The sequence below is a fragment of the Sus scrofa genome, chromosome 1 (assembly GCF_000003025.6).
Source record: "Sus scrofa isolate TJ Tabasco breed Duroc chromosome 1, Sscrofa11.1, whole genome shotgun sequence".
NCBI lineage: Eukaryota > Metazoa > Chordata > Mammalia > Artiodactyla > Suidae > Sus > Sus scrofa.
The window spans coordinates 153,952,466-153,972,083 of NC_010443.5; positions in this window are offsets into that span (position 1 = coordinate 153,952,466).

The window sequence follows — 19,618 nt, forward strand, 5'->3', positions numbered from 1 at the left end:
TTACGGATTTTTAAACTAATAATATTATGGTCACTTTTACTTTACCCAGTTTCCAGTTTTTTTCTGTTTTTTGGGTTTTGTTTTTTTCTGTTTTTGTTTTTTTTGTTTGTTTTTTTTCTATTTTTGTTTTTTAGGGCCACATCTGTGGCATATGGAAGATCCCAGGCTAGGGATCAAATCCAAGCTACAGCTGCTGGCCTATTCCACAGTCACAGCAACATTACTTTACCCTTTAACAAATAATATCACTTAAAGAGAAGGTGTACATTTTCCCAAATACGTTTTGAAAGTGTAAGCAAAATTTCAGTCATCAGCAACATTCATACTGAACTGATACAATACTTGGCTACATTAATTGTGATATTATTATTGTTTTTACTGTTCAAAAAAGGAATGGATATTTGAAGAACAGAATATTTAAAACAAGTATTAACTAACATGAAAATCAGTTATGACATCTTAGTATTTTTCTATTCTGACATTTTAAAACTAGTCACATCAAACATTCTTATATTTCAGACAACTTTTTTATTTTTTGGTCTTTTTTAGGGTTGTACCTGCAGCATACAGGTTAGGGGTTGAATCAGAGCTACAGCTGTCAGCCTACACCACAACCACAGTAACACCAGATCCAAGCCACATCTGTGACCTACACTACAGCTCAAGGCAAAGCCAGATCTTTAACCCACTGAGTGGGGCCAGGGATCGAACCCACATCCTCACAGATACTAGTTAGTTCATTACGGCTGGGCTACAAAGGGAACTCCTAGACGTATATATACACAATGGAATACTATTCAGCCATAAAAAGAACAAAAATAATGCTATTTGCAGCAACATGGATGGAACTAGAGACTTTCACACTGAGTGAAGTCAGAAGGAGAAAGACAAATACCATATGATATCACTTATATCTGGAATCTAATATATGGCACAAATGAACCTTTCCACAGAAAAGAAAATCATGGACTTGGAGAAAAGACCTGTGGTTGCCAAGGGGGAGGGGAGGGGAGTGGGGTAGACTGAGAGCTTGGGGTTAATGATGCAAACTATTGCTTTTGGAATGGATTAGCAATGAGATCCTGCTGTGTAGCACTGGGAACTCTGTCTAGTCACTTATGATAGCTCATGATAATGTGAGAAAAATGAAGGTATGCATGTATGTATAACTGGGTCACCATACTGCACAGTAGAAAAAAAATTGTATTGGGGAAATAACAATTAAAAAAAGAAAACAAAAAATAAGATTTTGCTTTAAAAAATAAATAAATGAAAGAATGTTTTTTATATCTCTCAAAATCTTCACCCTTAATGATATCCAATGAAGAATATGCTTTGTATTTTATATACTTGAAGTGTATTTTTACTAGAGAAAATTGTATTCAGTTTTAAGAAAAAAAATTATCCTGGAGTTCCCGTCGTGGCACAGTGGTTAACGAATCCAACTAGGAACCATGAGGTTGCGGGTTCGATCCCTGCCCTTGCTCAGTGGGTTAACGATCTGGCTTTGCCGTGAGCTGTGGTGTAGGTTGCAGACGCGGCTCGGATCCAGCGTTGCTGTGGCTCTGGCGTAGGCTGGTGGCTACAGCTCCAATTCGACCCCTAGCCTGGGACCTCCATATGCTGCGAGAGCGGCCCAAGAAAATGGCAAAAAGACAAAAAAAAAAAAAAAAAAATTATCCTAAGGAAAGTAACTTAAAAACAATTATACTTCAGTATTAATTTACTTAAGATACATTTACATTAGGATGCAATGAAGCAAAAGGTTTTAGTCTTTTTTTTTTTTTTTTTTTTTTTTTTTACAAATTCTAGTAGATACATTTAAATAAAAACGTTATGGGGAACTATGAAGTAAACCCACTTCTAGGCTACTGTAGGACATATCAATTTAACCTTCCATTTCTCCAGGGTTATTAGCACTTCATGCTGCCTCATTCTTACCACTTTTGGAATACAAATTATTTACAGCTGTAGAGAGACAGCCTTTAACACTGAAAACAATGACCAGGTTCAACATGTAAGGGAGACTCAATCTGATTCTATTGTCTTGGCAGTTTGTTTGTTTGTTTCCCCTAGTTATGAACAGATTACTTCCAAGAATTAAAACATATGATATTACTTTGGAAGAAGTTCTTATAGCTAATGATCCATTTTTGAGTGCATGATGATACTGATTCAATCCGTTTCTTCACCTGGTAATTCTCTTTTAGAATCCACATTTCATGGTCTGTGTCTCAGGAATCAAAACTGTAACATCCATTTGTCCTTTCTCTACTCACTGGAAAGCTTTAGCTTCCTTTTCCAGATTCATGTCAGTTTTCTCTCTCTCTCTCTCAAATATATTTTTCATCTCTTTTATATGATTTCTTCCAGATTTTTTTTTCTGTTAAACTATTGAATGCTCTGGCACTATGTACTAGCTAGTTCTCCCAAAGAAAATATTAAGCCTGTTCTTTTATTTGGTCTGTTTAGAGTGATCAAGACAAATTTGGCAATACTCTTCCTCCCCTGGACTAGACAAATCATTTCCAAACCTCAATTTCCAAATAAACATAAAATTAATATTTTGATTATTTCCATCATTTATCAAGAGAGTATATATCAATGAATAATAAATGACTTGTTAAATAATTCAGCTTTATTTTACAAAACTAAGAACAAAATTATCCGTTTCTTAGCAGTCCAGATTTTGCCCACGTCTATAAACTACAAAGCAAAATGGAAAGTTGGCTATAATGCTTGTGGAGAGAGCCAACCCAGACATTTGGGTCAAAAAGTAAAATTTTTACCCAGTGCTTAAATATTAGAAGTTATTCACAGCTGCAGATAATTTGTACTCTACAAGTTCTAAGACTATGGTGCTGAGTGTGGCTTTGTCCTAATTATATGGTTTGGCTGCCTCTGCTGACCAGCTTTTCAGGCTTATTTCCAATTTTCTATTTCACCTTGTGCTGGCACAACAAAAGAAGATTTCAGTAAAATAAATCCATTTGAGTGAACAAATCTGCGTTCTGTTGAATTGTACTAGATTGTGTACAAGGCTCTGGCGCACAGTTACTTTGATAGTTAAGCCAAAGTGTTCAAATTTGGGGTTGAGAACTCTTGGATCTTTGGCTGATATCATGGGAGAAAAATCTGATTCTGCTCCTCATTACACTGGATCGTTACATTAATCTCTAACCTTGGAACTGTGTAGAACTGAAACAATAAAATCAAAACAACCGCATGGTGAAAATAATTGTAAAGCATTACGAAACAGGAGAACCCTATTTACTTTAAGAGACTCTGACCAGACATTTAAGAGCTAAGCATCTTGGGAATTCTTATTTCCTAATGATGCCAGTGTGCTTATATTTCATAGTAACACTGCATACGTGCAGAATGAAATGTAACTTTCCCTCTTATGAATAAACTCAAATTCCAGGTGACCTCAATCTTGATCTCTACTTCCACTGATGGCAGAAGTTTATTTTTCCAATTAAGGTTACTCAGTAACTTCCAGGTTGAAACTATAGATTCTTTTGGTAGATGGCCAAAGGTATCCATGGCCACATGTCTGCATAGTTCCCAAGCTCAGGCTCCCCTGACACCACCCCTCCTCATTCTGCAAAGAAAGTGGCTCCATCACCCCCTGTTTTACAAGCTGGCCCCATGTAACATGAGCATTAAAAAAATGTATTCAAGATTTCTCCACATTTCCTCTTCTTTTCCTTTTTTTTTCTAGGAGTTACCCAAATCATAGGGAGCAAGAGGTAAGGAGAGGCAGTCAAGTGAAGTGTATGTGATTTGCATTTCTCCTGAATGGAGAGAGCAGCTTTGGTTATTGCTATCTCATGCCCTGATGTACTACATCCTTGATGATTTCAGGTATTTAGAAGTGGTGCCTGCCATAGGTGTTACTGCTCCTTTATGGCTGCTCATCTTGACTTGTCATACAGTCTACATTTTCTCAAGTTCTCTTCTAAGGACTTCTCCCCTTGTGGAGCTTGGGAACTCCTTGGCTACTTCAACCTCACCACCCCAGAGGATGTCAAATCCTATGACATATCTCCAGGCCCATTTGCTTGAACACCATCCCTCAGCTGCTGATAATTTAAATAGGTTTTATGTTTTGCCCTTTGTAGTCTGGAAGGTAAGGCACAAAACTTCTAGTCCATGAATCCTCCAAATCTAACATCTTCCCACTCAGAGGTCTCTCTTAACCTATAAGCATTGATACCAGTCGAGGTATCCACAGAATCATCTCTCCTAACCTACTGACTTAATTTTTCTTTCTTTCATGGTAAAGCAGTGAGTACTTTATAACATCAAATATATTTCCTTTGGTAGTATAAAAGTCTGTGCTCAGGACTCTGGGCTTGGCTCTCAATTTTTTAAACTTGGCTTTTTAAAAATCACAGAAAATCCTTTCTGCTTTCTACAAAGTTTGGCTCTTATGAATCAAAATATATTTGTCTTTGCAAATGTCATGACAGCTTTGCATTTGAGAAACACCTTACAAAATTACGTAGACTTCTCTGAGAAAGAATTCATCAACCATCCCTTTAAGAAAAATGTACACAGAAAGGGACTACTTTGGACTAGTTAGGAAAGAATTGGAGTGAAAGGAATTGTCCAAATTCTTCCATGTTGTGTAGGGCAGAATATGATCTAGTTTCATTCTTGTGATAGGCTGAATATCAGCCCCAAGCCTCCCATCCCCAGTAAGGGTAATTTTTATACACAATCTTGCCTTGGCCTCTTGCAGGTGGAGTACATATTCTCAACTCACTGATACTGGTCTTTACCTTGCATCTTGCTTTGTCCTGTGGAAAATGGAAGAAGTGGTATCCTGCAACCTGTAGGCCTCAGAAGCATGAGATATTTCTTGTTCTTTGCCACTCCACAGTAGGGCTTTCCCTGGGTAGCTGCTCTAACTGCAGCCCGAGCCTCAGAATAGTAATTATTCATGTATCACACCTGAGCCCAATCCAAGCAGGATCCAAGTCCAGGCCAATGCACACCTTGGAGGGAAAATCAGCAGAGCCTTGCCTGACCCCCACTGATACACGGACATATAAGAAATAAACACCTACAGTTGGATGCCACTGAGATGTGTTGTGCTTGTGTAACAGGCTAATGATGCTCTTTGGAATGGAGAAAGATGGGTATTGCTTTCCTTGTGTTACATCAACTAGTAGAGGCTGAGAAGCAAAAGAAAATTGAAGAAATCAGGATTTTTAATAAGCAGTTTCTTGACTTTTAGTGAAATAATCAGGTTGTCTCTCAAAGGTCATTCAGAGGAGCCACAGTAGTCAATTGGCCAAAATTCCATGAAATGCACAAATGTTCTTTCTAAAATTCAAGGCAAGGTTCCTATGTCCTCTGCTTTTGACAGACCTCTTAGTTCAAGCTACTACCCTTTCTCACGTGGACTAATGCAGGTCTCACTCAGACCTGGACTGGGCCTCTAGGCCCATCCCCTAGCATCCACTCTTGTCACCACCTACCCCTTTCTAGTCTGTTCCTCATGCTAATGTGTTCAAGGCAAATATGACCATATTGCTACACAGCTTAAAATCCTTCAATGCTTTCCCATTCGCTTTAGGAGAAAGACCAAAATGAAACATATCTACAAGGATCAGCATAACCTAGACCCACTCTACCTCTCCAGCCTCGGTTCTTGAGCTCAGCCTTGCTCCACATAGTCCAGCATGACAATTACCATCGTTTCCTTGAGCTGTGCTTAACCTCTTTGACAGCCTTCACTTCCCACTAGCCACGGTCTTCTTGATAGCTGGCCAATGAGTTCCTCAATTCCAGTGCCAACTCCTTAGTCTGGTTTCCTGCTGAAAAGAGAGCTTGAGACAAAGTTTGAGTGCAGTTAGATTATGTGGGCATAACTCTAAGAGCACAAGTAGGAGGAGAGAGAGAGAGAGATGGAAAATGGAAGATAGGGTGGGCCATGAGGCAATCATTTCAATTCATATGTCAGGAGGGAGTTCCCTTGTAGCTTAGTGTGGAGATGGAGTCTTTGGGAGGTAGATTTAGATGAGGCCATGAAGGTAGGGCCCTTATGATGGGATTAGTGTCCTTATAAGGAGAGACACCAGGGAACTTGATTCCTTTATCTCCACCATAGAGAAGACACAGCTGGAAGAGGGCCATCTGCAAGGAAGAGGGCTCTCACTGAGGAAGTGAACAACCCAGCACTATAATTTTGGACACTCCATCCTCCAGAACTGTGAAAAATAAATTTTGTTATTTAAGTCATCTAGTCTATAGTATTTTGTTATGGCAGCCTAAGCTGATTGATACAGCATGTTGTCACATTTTAGTTACTGAAAATCTGGTAAGTTTTTTAAAAAATTTTGTATTGAAATACAGTTGATTTAAAATGTTGTGCTAGTTTAGGTATACAGCAAAGTGATTCATATATATATATATGTATATATATATATACTTATGGATAAATATATATTTATATTCTCTTCCATTGTAGGTTGTTGTAAGATATTGAGTACAGTTCCCTGTGTTATACAGTAGGTATCTGCTATTATCCCAAACTCCTAATTTATCTCTCCCCACCTTCTCCTTTGGTAACTGTAAGTTTTTCTATGTTTGCAAGTCTATTTCTGTTTTGTAAATAAGTTCATTTGTATCTTTTTGTTTGTTTCCACATATAAAGAGTGTTGTATGGTATTTGTCTTTGTCTGGCTTAACTCACTTAGTATGATAATCTCTAGGTCCATCCATGTTGCTGCAAATGGCATTATTTCATTTATTTTTTATGGCTGAGTGATATTACATCATTCCTGGGTATATATTCAGAGAAAGCAATAATTTGAGAGGATACATGCACCCCAGTGTTCATTGCAGCACCATTTACAATAGTCAAGACATGAAAGCAACCTAAATGCCAATTGACAGGTGAATGGATAAAAATGTGGTATAGATACCACATTTCAAATGTGTATCTTCTCAAATTATTGCTTTCTCTGGATATATGCTCAAGAGTAGAATTTCAGGGTCATACAATAACTCTATTTAGTTTTTTAACTAAAGGAATCTCTATACTGTTCTCCATAGTGGCTGGACTATTGATGATTACAAATCACAAAAAAAAGATTCATAAAAAGATCAGTCTCCAAGAACAAGTGCTTATTTAAGTATGACCATTTTTATTTTGGTGTTAAAATATAGGCAAATGTAATAATTATAACTTGAAATCTCAAATTTAATTCTAATACATTTGATTAAATGTATTAGAGGTACATAAACAATGATTAAATTGCTTGTACATATTTTATCATAAATAATTTCTCTTACTAAAATGTATTTTGTAAAGAGAAACTTTAATATAATTAACATTAATTTTTCTCATTTTTGTTAAAAATATTAAATGGTTGGAAACAACTATTACTACACTATTCTTTGTAAATCATACATAATGAATGATATGATGAGCTTTTAAAAACATCACCATGATATTTTAATGCTTTATACAACATCATGGATGTACTCAATGCCACTGAATTATATTCTTCAGAATGGTTAAAATGGTGAATTTAATGACATGTCATTTTTCTCATAAAGAAGTTATATTTTAATCTTTGAATTGCAGATTGATATTTTTCAATTCTTCTGTAACTATTGCAGTTATTGTTTCTTTTAATAATTCTATCTTCTCCTCTTCTAGAACTCCAGTATTCATTGTTTCATGTCTATATCACCTTCCCTCTCTTCTTGCTTTTCTTCTCTTTATTCACTTTGCTGCATTTTGGATTATGTATACATGGTTCTGGGTTCTGAGTTCACTAATTCTTTTTTCAGCAGTGTCTAATCTGGTACTCAGCCTGTTCGCTATGTTTTTATTTCAATAGTGATTTAATTTTCATTTCTAAAAGTTTCATTTTTGTTCTTTTCTAAACTTACCTGTTTCAAATTTCCTATTGTATAACTTCATTTTTAACTTTATCCTTTATTACTTTAAATATTTTATACTCATTTTTATCATATTCTATATTTGACAGTTCCAGCACCTGGAGCTCTTACATGATTAAATCTGTTATTTCTTGTTATCATTGAATACATGACTTGTTATCTCAGTTTGTCAGAGACAAGCTCTTTTTCATTCTCTTGTCTTACATGGAACACCCTACTTTTAGTCCCCCCCCTTACCGCAAAAGCAAAAGAAATCTCATTAGTAAGTAAGCAGAAGAGAATTGTTATCCTGCTGTGTTCCTGGAAAACTCCACGGTTCCTAAGGTTTCTGTGCATCTCTATGTGTTTCTCCATCACTTAGAATATCATTCTCTACATCTTCATATGGATAATTCCCCCTTTACCTCCCAGGCACACCACGGGCACACCCTTCGGAAGGCTTTTCTTGACCCTCCATCTACTCCTACAAAATGTTCTCGGGCACCTCATACTTACTTCTACATAAAGGTTTATTTCCTTCCATTATACTTTTCTATTATGTATTTTTCTAACTCTCTCCATAAACTATGGAATCCCTGAAAGCATATGGTGTCTTTTTTTTTTCCCACCTGATTTACAGCCCCTATCTAGGTGTAAGTTACCCAGTAAATGTTTGCTGAATAAAAGACTGAATAAAATAAAATCTTCATGGTTGAACAAGTGATTTACCTCTCAGGGTATTTGAACATTGTCCTGGATATGCCTGCTCCCAGATGCACTCTCCATTCCACCTGATCTGTGCGCCAGGAGGCTAACATCCATGGACCACAGCAAGCTCACTGATCTTTGGCTTCCTGGTAAGTTTGGTCAATGAAAAGCATGAGTCAAAGATGAAAGCAAGAGGATGTTTACTTCCCCAGTTTCCTCCTGATGGAGTCATCACATGTCAGCTATTGGACTTTCCGCATAAGACCACAGCTCCTCTCATGAAGTCTTTTCCATTCTGTTATTTTATCTGGGCTTTTCTACAACCTTTTCTTTCCCTCATCTGAACTATGAGTGGTAATACAACTCCACTGTGTCTAGTTCCAGGATCGTGCATTATCTCTTGATGGGTCCAGTGTGCCTTGTCAAAACCTGGGCAAATATTCCCTTTAAACTCGTCTCCAATAATCCAATTTGAAAACTGCTGGCTCTCAACTCATAACAGTAATGTCACACTGAAGAACTGACTATGATTAGGAGGGAAAAGCTAGCATACCTTATGAAAGATAATACAATTCAACAAGACTGTTTTAGAAAGTAGTATGCAAAATGTAAGTAAAATGTTAAAAATAATGAGGAGGTACCTGGAGAATATTATGCTTAGTGAAGCAAGCCAGTTGCAGAAGGACAAATACCCCTTAATTTTACCTCTATGAGGTATCTAAAATAGTCAAACTCAGGAACTTCCTGGTGGTCTAGTGGTTAGGACTTGGTGCTTTCACCACTTCAGCTTGGGTTCAATCTCTGGTCTGGGAAGTGAGATCCTATATCAAGCTGCTGCACGCTGTAGCAAAAAAAAAAAAAGTAAAATAAAATAAAATAAAACAGTCAGACTTACAGAAGCAAGATTAGAATAGAGGTTTTAGGGGAAAGGAGGGAGTGTGGGAGAAATGGAAGGTCCTGTCAGTGGATAAAATTTTTCTGGTGAATGAATAAGTTCTAGAGATCCACCATACAACACAGGGGCTGTCCTACATCTGTTAAGAGGGTAGATCTCATGTTAAGTGTTCTTAGTCTCCAAAACCAAAAAGGGGGTGCGCACATAATAAATTTTTTAAAAATGCCAGTTACTTTAATTGCAGTGATTGTACCACAGGTGTTCACCTATGTTCAAATACATCAAATTGTACATATTAAACATGTTCAGTTCTTTGAGTATCAATTATTTCTCAGGAAAGCTTTTAAAAGTTATATAAATTATTTAAGATTTACCTTTAAGGCAGAACCAAATATAATAATAATTGGGTTTTTTTTAAATAAAAGATGAAAACTTTGTATGGTATAGATTCTATGGGTCTTAAAAAAAGAGCAGGTAATTTAAGGGCTAATATTCTTAGGGCTAGAGTATAAAACCAAACATCCTGAAGGAGAATATCAGAGGTAAATTTTTAACTGCAGATGCAAGAGTCTCATGACTCATTTATCTTAAAATCAAAGAAGACCTTGGACTATTGCTAGTTCTGGAGCCACGCCACCATCCTTCCTCAGAAATTTTGTGATTAGGGACCTTGTCATTCCTCAGTATGGTTTAGATTACAAAAGAAACATATAACATTGGGCAACAAACTGTTTAATATACCTTTCTGAGAAAAAGTTAATAAAATCTTCTAATAGCACTATGACAATTTTTTGATAGACTAGGACTCCCAGCTGAAAACACTTAAAAGTGTCTTTTTAGTAATTTTGAAATGTTTTATCAGCTCTTTAGGTGATGAATTGTATTCAGAAATAGTCAAAGTAAGGGTATGTCTAAGGGTCTAGAAATTATGCAAAGTTTGGTTCTTTTGGAAGAAGCTCTTAATAGGTAGTACTACATGGAAATACTGTTTTCCAAGCAATATCTGGAGTACGTGTCTAAGGATTAAGACAAGATGTTGTACATTGTGTGTGCGTGTGTGTGTGTGTGTGTATGTGTATAAATTTACCATAAGTTAGTAAAAATATTAAAGGTCCACTCTGGCCTGTGTTAGGTAATTCACATGACAGTGTAAATAACATGATTGAGTGTGGGAGATAAATACAGAGGAATTGTCTTGGCATCTTAAGGAAGCCCAATAAAGAGCAACTGTTATCCCCACTGAGTTCTGAGCATATTAAAAATTAGGCTAAGAATAAGGCCTTTGCAAACATCATCTTTATTCTTCATGAAAGTAAGTTGCAGGAAGTAGCACGTGGTAGGGGGTGAAATAAGCTATCTGACCGGGATTCAATCCCAAATTCTCCATCACTCTCTACAAAGATTTGAAAAGTTCATATCTGAAATGACAGGACTCTACAGAGCTTACTTTTATAAGGCTCCTATTTTTTTGTTGTTGTTGTTGAAGGTTTTGATTGGTTATACATAGCTTTTTTATTTTTTTATTTATTTTTATTTCCCCAATACAATAATTTTTTTTTGTTCTGTACAGCATGGTGACCCAGTTACACATACATGTATATATGCTTTTTTTCTCACATTACCATGCTTCCTCATATGTGACTAGACAGTTCCCAGTGCTACACAGCAGAGTCTCATTGCTTATCCATTCCAAAGGCAATAGTCTGCATCTATTAACCCCCAGCTCCCAATCCATCCCACTCCCTCCCCTTCCCCCTTGGTAACCACAAGTCTGTTCTCCAAGTCCATGAGTTTCTTTTCTGTGGAAAGGTTCCTTTGTGCTGTATATTTGATTCTAGATATAAGTGGTATTATATGGTATTTGTCTTTCTCTTTCTGACTTACTTCACTCAGGATGAGAGTCTCTAGTTCCATCCATGTTGCTGCAAATAGCATTATTTTGTTCTTTTTATGGCTGAGTAGAATTCCATTGTGTATATATGTACCACATCTTCTTAATCCATTTCTCTGTCAATGGACATTTAGGTTGTTTCCATGTCTTGGCTTTTTTTTTTTTTTTTTTTTTTTTTTGTCTTTTTGCCTTTTCTTGAGCTACACCTGCGGCATATGGAGGGTCCCAGGCTAGGGGTCTAATTGGAGCTCTAGCCACTGGCCTACGTCACAGCCACAGCAACGCGGGATCCGAGTCGTGTCTGCAACCTACACCACAGCTCACGGCAACGCCGGATCCTTAACCCACTGAGCAAGGCCAGGGATCGAACCCACAACCTCATGGTTCCTAGTCGGATTCGTTAACCACTGCGCCACGACGGGAACTCCCATGTCTTGGCTTTTGTGAACAGTGCTGTAAGACACGCGGATGCACGTGTCTTTTTCAAGGAAAGTATTGTCCAGATATATGCCCATGAGTGGGATTGCTGGGTCATATGGTAGTTCTTTGTATAATTGTCTAAGGTACCTCCATACTGTTCTCCATAGTAGTTATACCATCTTACATTCCCACCAACAGTGCAGGAGGGTTCCCTTTTCTCCACACCCCATCCAGCATTTGTTCTTTGTGGACTTATTAATGATGGCCATTCTGACTGGTGTGAGGTGGTATCTCATGGTGGTTTTGATTTGCATTTCTCTGATTATAAGGGATGTTGAGCATTTTTTCATGTGCCTGTTGGCCATCTGTATATCTTCCTTGGAAAAATGTCTATTCAGGTCTTTTGCCCATTTTTCAATTAGGTTGTTGGCTTTTTTCCTGTGTTGTATAAGTTGTTCGTATATTTTAGAGATTAAGCCCTTGTCAGTTGCATCATTTATAAGACTCCTCTTTAAAGGCAAAGTATATGACCCCATTAAGAGACAGTGGGGGGCAGGCAGCATGGAGGCTTTGAGAAACTTCCAGGTGCTGATCCCCACAGCACCTAGGGTACTTATTTGCAAACTGACATGTTCTCCATATTGAATCAAGATGTGTGTAATGAATCCAGGCTTCTGGAGAGCTCAAGTCAGAAGTTCCAAGAGAGATTTTTAATATACCTCTGATCACATAGTTAGATCAGATTGTCTAACCCATTATGCCAATTGAAAACCATAGGTAAAAAAACTGGCTCATGGTGTCGGAATTTAAACAGCCCATTATAAATTCTATTAACCTTATCTTGGCCAAGAACCAAAGCCAGATATCCAGGCATCCCCAGAAATAAAGATAGAGCCATTATAGACCAGCTGTACATTTCCTTATCCTAGAGTCTCTCTATTAAAGAGTTCAAAGATTATCACTACACTATCCCTATACCCAGCAAATTTATAAAACAAAGCAACCTGCAGCCTCTGAAGCAGTTAAGTGAGCAAGATTTCATTCATATTACCCAGTAGTTAGTGATGCTAAAGAATGCTGCAGAAACTCAACATCATGGAGGGAAGGAGGGTAGATGAAGAAAGTCATTGCTTTCACCTCTATCAGAACACTCACCAAACTGTGGGAGTGGTTCATGAGCAATTAACTTAAAATTGCAGTAAGGATAAATCAAGAAGAATAGGGATAAATCAAGAAGTGAATTTTGCCATTATGTTTGTCTTATATCCAGACATAAACCACTTTTATCAAAGAGTAGCATATGGAATTTAATGGTCTTTTGTGAGTTGAATGGTCTCCAAAAAGATATGTGTAAGTATTAATCCTTGGTGTCTGCGAGTGTGACCTTATTCAGAAAGAGAGTCTTCACAGAAGTACTTAAGATGTTAGCTAGGAAGAAATTATACTGGAGCAGTGTGGGCCTTTAGTCCAACATGTCCCATATCCTTAAAAGAAGGAGAGAGAGACACTTGGAGAGTATACCATGTGAAGAGAAAGGCAGAGGTGAGCCATGCATCTATAAGTCAAGGAATGCCAAGGACGGCCAGCCATAACCAGGTACTAGGAAAAAGGCAAGAAACAAAATTTCCCCTCAGAGCCTCCAGAATAAACCAACATTTCAGACATCTTGATACTGGATTTCTATCCTCTGTAACTTAGAGACAATACATTTCTGTCATTTTAAGCCTTCACTGTGTGGCCAATTATCATAGCAGCCCTAGAAAACTAACACACAGTCTGACTTCATTTTTGACATTTGGCTACTGAGGTCTTAAAGCTCACCGCTCCCCCTTTTCCTCCTGCTCCACACCTGGGAAAGCAGTTAAGAAAGCCTAAGTCCTCCCTCCTCCTCATGTGGTGAGAACTTTAAACCAGCAGAAGAAACCCTCTCTCTGACCCCACCCACTAATCACAACAAAACTCCAGCCTTGCTTCCCTGCCCTCTCCAGCCATCCTGGACCTGGTATGGAGTCACCCTGCTCTGACCAGAAAGCCTCATTATGTGAGTAATAAGCATTTGTACCTTCCTTGCATGTTTGTGGTGTCATCATCACTCTTGACGTCTGAAACAAATTTTGGATAGGGGTCCTTTCTCTTTCTTCAGGGACGCCAAAAGTTGCAGGAACATGCCTGCCTCGTTGCAAATTTGAGACACCTGCCACCTTGGCAGTTCTCTTACTGTAGCAGGATTCTATCCCATTTACCCTTTCCAAAGTCTCTTCATTCCTGCTCTCCTTGGGAGCCCCTCTGCCTGACTAGAGATTGCTCTAGGATTGCTCTAGAGATTGCACAGCTCACTAACAGAGGCATAGAGACATCAGGTCCTCTTGTGAGGAGGAATTCAGTCCCTGGCTCAACCATGCCTCCTCAGGAAAGGTGCATCTCTTTGGTTCAGCTGACGCTGGCTGACCTCCTGGCATAAGTAGGGGAGCTGGTGTCAGCTCTGTAGCAGAGGCTCTAGCTGGTCCTGCTACCTGCCCCCTTACAGTTTTCCAAGAAAATTTAACTAAAAAGGATCCTGGAGAATCAGAGCCTGCATTGAAACAAATAAATGTGAGAGGCAAGTGTATGTGGATGGTGCGAGAGAATGGAATGAACACTTTGTTGAACACCCAGGTCCTCTTTATGTCAGGTACACCCATGTCCCACCTGGCAAAACTCACTGGTGACACTCTGCCCTGGAAACTGTCCTCAGCCCCTTCCAGGCTACTCGTTCCAACTCTCTGAGGGAAAATTATAGCCAATAAAAGACTGAAATGGGGGAGGTTAAAAATGTCATGTCCTTTGTCTCAAGATCAGGGCCAGCTTTTTTTGCAATTGATGCTTAGACCTGTGCTGTGGAATATGGCAGACAGCAGGCGCATATGGTATTGAACCCTTGAAATGAGATATGCTGGTGACACATGGGATTCCAAAGATTTAGCATGAAAAAAATGTAAGTTATCTCAACAATACGGTTAATATTGATCTGTGCTGAAATGACAATATTTGATGTAAGTAAAATGTGTTTAAACCATCTGTTTATTTTTACCTTTTAAATGTGGCCACTAGACAGTTTCAAAGTACATACATGGCATGCAAGATACTTAATATATTTCTTCTGGACAGCATTGTTCTAGAGCTTTCCTGTGAGATCGGTCTGAATGAAGTCTCCAGCTCAGACCACATTCTTGTTGCCCCACTTCTCTCAAAGCTCTTCTCCAGAGAACACTCCCTCATTGTATCAAGGAAACAGAATTCTTCCTCAGGCTCTTCTAGGAACCAAATCTAAGACACGTGATGCTTTGTATGTGTTAGGTCTTTGGTGCTCTATAAATAAGTAGATACGATGTAAATCATCAAGATATAAATGTGCAAAGAAATCATGGTGCAAATATGATAACTAGCACTATGGCATCAAGAAAAGTTTCCAGGAGTTTGCAGTGTAAACGAATGGCACAGTAGCACAGTGTAAACAAATCTGACTAGGAACTATGAGGTTGCAAGTTCCATGCCTGGCTTCACTCAGTGGGTTAATGATCAGCATTGCTGTGAGCTGTGGTGTAGGCCGGCGGCTGTAGCTCTGATTCTGATTAAACCCGCAGCCTGGGAATCTCCATATGCCATGGGAGCAGCCCTAAAAAAAAAAAAAAAAAAAAAAAGATTCCTTAAGAATGACACGCGTAACCTATAGGTTTAGGACATAATGCTAAGTGATGTGCCTGGGGCAAGGACATTAATAATGGTTTGAGTCAGAATGCTAGAAAAACACTATTTAAATCAGACAGGTCTTATGTTGGTCAAACTCAGTTAACCTGAATACACTCTCAAGTTGGGGAGAGATCTTTGTGTTTCACAGATGCTATTCCTGGGCTCAATATTTAAGATTGTAATCACTGTTTTGATGAACAAATAAGAATTTACACTTCTTTAAAAATGTGGTAACTTAGAGTTCCCACTCTGGTGCAGTGAGTTAAGGATATGACCTTAGCCACTTGGGTAGCTGTAGAAGTGTGGGTTCAATCCCTGGCCTGGCTCAGTGGATTAAGGATCTAGCAGTGCTAAAGCTGCAGCTCAAATCCTGGCCCTGGGAGCATCCATATGCCACAGGTGAAGCCATTAAAAAAAAAAAAAGTGGGAACCCAAAGAATAAGATGTGACTAGGATTCAAATTTTAAATAAACTTAAATTTAAGGTTTTCTCAAAAATGACAGCAACTAGAAAGTTTTGTACTTTCACTGTTCAGGGAGTATTATATTTTTGGTCTTTGTCCTAAGACAGCCTTTAGAACTGTTATGCCAAACAGTTATTTTGAAAACATATTTTTTAATTCTTAAAATTATCATCCAATTGTTTAAACAATTATTATTTCCTTATAGAAAGGTATGGTGCTTGGCATAAAAGAACTGTTAGAAAAGGTGGATCCTGTCAGGAGATTAAAACAGGCAATGTTGCCAAGCCTGCCTGCATAACCTTATACTACCACATGATGTCGCTCTAACCTAAGGTTCTAAGGATGGAATAAACTAGAAGTCAAAAGATGCACTTTGAGGATAAAAATTTTCAATTAGAAGGATTGTAAGCAATACAGATGTTACAACACCAGACATTTATAATTGGTAAGTTTATACTGAATCTAATGTATCAATTATCAAAAAGGAACTTATTTTTAGAAAGTCCCAGAAATACAGCAATTTGCTGTTTTGTGAGGATCCCTGGTAAAAAGTTCAGGAAAGTCAGGGGTGAGAGGGGGGAGTATGTGTTCACTTTTGTTTCCCCAGATCCGCCTTCATGCCAAACAGGTTATATAAAAAACAAAAACGAACAAACAAAAAGACTACACAGGGAAATACTGCAGTAAAATTTAAGTACAACAAAGACAGATAAATTTATAAAGCTTACAGTGAGTGACAGCAGACCACCTGCAAAGGGACAGGGTCAGAGAGACATCAGGCATCACAACAAAAACGGATGCAAGAAAACAAGAATCAGGATAATTTTTAATATTTAAGGAAAAGAATTTTGGATATAAATTTATATACCCACGGAACTGTCCCTTTAAATGTTATAATAAGGAGTGTGTATCAACAATCCAAGAAAATTGTCTAAATAAATGAATACTAAAGGAAATACTAAAATGAGTTGCTTCAAGACAATGGGAATGATGGTCACCTGACATCACAAAGTACTGTGTTGTCTAAAAATCTAAATGCCAAAAAAAAAGACTATCCATACAAACTCTGATCTAAATTCTAGAAAATATTGATAGGTAGAAGAGCAAGAAGACAGTGTAACTCCTCATACATTTCACTCACTCTTTGTCCTGACAGGTGGCAGGGAATAAGATGGAATTCTAGAGAATGGTAACCAAAATGATCAAGAGTTTCTTTTAGGAAATGCATGTATATGGCTGGAGACTTGGGCCTTAAAAAAATCTGCAAAAGCTGACATTTATAAAAGTATGCATGAAATAAAATAGGAGAAATTCACTTTAAGAATACTAAATTTGGAGGCATTGCTTTAAATGTAAAATAGGGAGTTCCCATTGTGGCGCAGCAAAAACAAATCCAGCTAGGAACCATGAGGTTGTGGGTTCAATCTCTGGCCTCACTCAATGGGTTAAGGATCCGGTGTCGTCGTGAACTGTGGTGTGCGTCACAGATGGAAGCACCAGGGCCGGCAGCTATAGTTCTGATTAGACTCATAGCCTGAGAACCTTCATATCCCGCGGGTGTGGCCCTAAAAAGACAAAAGACAAAAAATAAATAAATAAATGTGAAATAGACTGAAAATTATGACATTTGAATCCCTAAACATAAAACCTTTGACATTGGTGGATTCCTGCTCATGGTTTAAATATAGGCGATAGATAAAGTTTCTCCCTAAGCAAGGTGATGACCGTAATCTCTTGCAGTTGTCATCTTGTGGCATTCAAAACATGCTGCACCATGCTGACTCTAAAATACAGGCTGGATTTTAAAATGATGCATATATCGGTGCCCTGCTGTTTTGACTGATCTCTACTTCTGACTCTGCAGTCTTGCCTAATAAACACACTTACAGAGGCCACATCTCTAGATGTTTGTCTTTTCCAAGCTGCGTATCTCCTGTCACCATGGGCCTCTTAATGAGCCCTGAAACCGACTTCCTCAGGGGAAGCAAACTATTCTTTTCTGTTCTTCCCAGAGGACACGTTTACTTTGGCAACAACACGGCTACCTGGTTTCTCGCGGACTTTTTAAACTTCTTAGTAATGCGGGTCTCATTGCAAAGATATCATCAAAGCTTTCAGGTCTTTCAAAATCTTGCCTTAAAAAGCCAGACTTTGCCCATAATAAATCTTTATTATAAATAAAGCATGGACTTTGTTATTCTCCATTTGTGTGTGTATTTGTAACCTCTCCTGGGAAACGCAGGCATGACTGGAGCAGATTACTACAGTCAGTTGCTAGAACCGAGCTCCTTGATGCTGAAATGTCACCGGCAGAATGCCACCATTCTCATCACTAACCAGAATTCCAACCTAAAGTTCCTTCCAGGTTGATAGAAAACAATTTTAGTTCTTATTAAGGAAATACCACAAAGTAGAAGTAAACACATGCAATCAAGCATAAGTTTTCTTTTCTAATAACTGAAATTATAGAGATGGTTGATTGGAAGGCCTCTTAGGTAAGTTCTCATTTTAGGCAAGTTATTGGTAGTTTATCTCCTAAATTTCAATTTACTTGTCTATACAGAAGAGCTACCAGTTCAAAACACTGGAAGTCGTTATGAGTGCTAGTAACACATGCCAAGGCCCAACATGATGTACGCCTTGGAAAAATTCAAGTGTGCTATGCTTCAAAAGTAAGATTTATATGGCAAAGCCAAATAATGAAGAACTCCACCCCCAAGTAGTCTGTAGTTTGAGGAACACGGTTTCAACAAATTATAGTTCCTTAATATTTTATTAGAAAGACTTGATGACCCAATTGGAATCTAAATTTTCAGTGCCTCTCACAAAAAACTTTTTGAAGTTTACAAACTTCAGCCTTCCTCTCCCTGGGTTCCTATCATAATACTTCTCTTCCTTGTCTGCTCCTGGGAACTATAAAGTAATTTTCAAATGACTTAACCAGATTTGCAATTTTTATACATTAAAGAACCAATACATGATGCATAGTCCTCTCCTCTCCTTTATTTATTGCTTCATGTGTTACCTAGTAAACAACATTTAATTTTAATTCTGAGTCTGTGGTCTTATTTTCCAGGGCAAAGACAAAGTATGCTGGAAGTATGAGTAATTGGTATCTTACTTTCAGACCCATCTCACTTTCTCCCCTTCACTTCCTGGGCCTGACCTGTCTGGCCTTTGGCTTCCCTTCTGAGATACTTCAGAAAGACTTGCGAATTCACAGGAGGATCACACACTGAGGTCCTTAACATAACCATGTCCCCAGCTCTTACATCACTGTGTAGTTCTCCTTATAAAATGGATGTCTTCCTTTTGTCCCTGGGCTGAGGTCCCCAGTCCAAAGATCAGGTAAGAGGCCCTGACTGTGCTCCATTGAGATGGAACTTTCTAGTACCAGGTCTGTACCCGTGTAACTGGCAGGGCAGGGATGACCACGCAAGATAAGTTTTACTCTCCATGATGCTGGGAACCGCGATATTCTGAAACATTTAAGAGAAAATGGGAAAGCTTCAATCCTGAATAGATGAACTCTTACTATTTGTGGGCAGGTGAGAGTTACAAAATAAGGATAACCAGGAGACATTCCTATGAAAAGCCCTCAAGAAATGCC